Source organism: Triticum dicoccoides, chromosome 3A (assembly GCF_002162155.2).
Source record: "Triticum dicoccoides isolate Atlit2015 ecotype Zavitan chromosome 3A, WEW_v2.0, whole genome shotgun sequence".
Taxonomy (NCBI): domain Eukaryota; kingdom Viridiplantae; phylum Streptophyta; class Magnoliopsida; order Poales; family Poaceae; genus Triticum; species Triticum dicoccoides.
The window spans coordinates 729,620,634-729,622,711 of NC_041384.1; the positions used below are offsets into that span (position 1 = coordinate 729,620,634).

The 2,078-nt window shown below is 41.2% G+C and overlaps 1 long non-coding RNA gene across 1 annotated transcript; it reads right to left on the reverse strand.

The window, feature by feature from the left end:
* Window positions 1-516: 516 nt before the first annotated feature.
* On the reverse strand, window positions 517-1,561 carry LOC119273539. The gene is made up of 2 exons (XR_005134893.1): window positions 1,452-1,561; window positions 517-863 (listed from the first exon to the last, which is right to left on the reverse strand). It is a non-coding gene; the product is annotated as an uncharacterized LOC119273539 (long non-coding RNA).
* Between the last annotated feature and the right edge of the window lie 517 nt (window positions 1,562-2,078).

Here is a 2,078-nt window from a genome sequence, read left to right on the forward strand (position 1 = left end):
TGTAGCTCGATTATGTGTTAGTGTTTAAGAGATCCCTGGATTGTGGAATTTGCTTATCTCTGGCATATGCACTCAAACGTTGGCCAGGACATACAACATGACTGGCATGGTGTATCTTCAGGCTGGCTGAAGATTTTTTTGATGTTGATGAAGTCGGCTGCGCACTTAGGCTGCTTAGAAGCCGACGCGTCGATCTGAAGAATAAGAGGTGCTGGTCCTGCTTCGTGGGCAGCCTCAAGAGGTGGAGAGCGAGCAAATTTGGCAACAAGTAGTATCATGGTGCCCAGCGAGTTCGGTGAGGAGGCGAGTGCTGTGACGAAGAGGCATGGCGACAATGTTTGTCTAAAAATGTGTGGGCCGTACCCGCGGAGTTGTTCCGCGGGCGCTGATCCGCAAGCGAGCGAACGGGGGAGATATCGGGACCATCTGAGCTCGGGCTCAGAATCGAGTTTTTGAAGGGTTAGTAGCTTCTCAATGTTAAAAGCCAAACTTGTTTCCAGGTTTCTTGCCTGTGGATGAAGGCACACGGAATCTGTGAATAAAACATGATGGTGTTCATGCAAAAACAACCACGTTACAAATTAACTAGCTAGGCAGTAATCATGTTCACACGTTTACACAGACAAAATTTATTATTGCCAAACTTCAAGAATCCTCTGTGTAAATGGACCCCGTAATGCGATGTTGCATTGTCTCCTACTCTTCACAAACGTCGCAGACACAATAGACTTTTGTGAAGGGGTAAACGCCGGTACAATAAGCATTCTTGACATAATGTCCATGGTAGTCTCTGGCGCAGTCTGCCCAACAACCTTCATTTATGCACGCTGCGCCCTTGTTAGCACGGTGCTCTTTGCAGGTCTCTGAAAGGAAACAAAAAATTAGTCGTCAAATGTTTGTGTACATACATACATAGATACATATATATGTATACATATATACATATATATGTGTGTGTGGGGACATCTCACGAAGACCAAATAAGTTAAGGCCTTGAAGGAAGATACAAACGGTCTGTTATTTTATTTATTATGTAACGTATACTTAGCATATTCTATCAGCACGTACATTTTGAAACTGAGCTACAACAGACGGTGGAAACACATTTCCACATTACAGTATTTTCAAAGAAATCCCAAAGTTGCTTGGGGAAATACGTGCAGTTGCAGTTGCACGTTCTTCTTTGCAAATTAAAAAATAAGCCAGTGTGAAAATAGCAATTTCACCAATAACAATACGCATCTTTGTGAGAAAATGGTAAAATACGGATACAAAAAGTTCATGCTTGTTTTGCTTGTAACTGCATGATTTGTTTCCACTTGAAACTGTGAGTATATCAAGATGTTTTGATGCGCTTTTCTGTCAGAACTCTAAAATTAGCCTGCTATTTGGCTTGGCAAAAACAGAGAGCACCCAAAGAGAGACAAGAGGGAGAGGCAACGAGCAAATACCAGCATCAGCACAATTTCCTAGCAGCAGAAGCACCGTGAGGAAACATAGAGTAGTTTTCCCCTCCATACGTCTGTGCTCTTGTTTGTGTATTCACTCTCGTTTGGATTTGGGTGCGAGGTAGCATATGTAATGGCATCCTTATATAGGCCTCTACAAAATCTAGTTTTAATAACTAAATTTTCTCAAGACAATCCTGATTTTTCACATAAATTCCATATATACGGATTTCTATTGCATTTATTATTTACGCACTCAATTGTGGCAAGACAAACAGATTTGTCCACATTAATATTCTCATTAGCTGTCTTCTCAAGGTAGTACTTATTCTCATTTATTACCCAAATTATTTTTTTGTGAGTGATCAAGGTAGTACATTTAATTACCCAGATTATTTTTCTTTATTCTCATTAGTTGTCTCCTAGAGGTAGTAGATTTGGCCAGGTTTTTTACTTATTCTCATTAGTTGTCGCATTATACCGATATCCATTTATCTAAGAGAATGTTATCCAACGACCATTTGCTGGGGGGCAGACTCTAGCGAACGCCCTGTTTGTGGTCCGATCACGCGGCATAGATCTTGGTTCAAGGCGAGTGCCATGTTGGTTTTATGGAAACGTTCTCTGGAA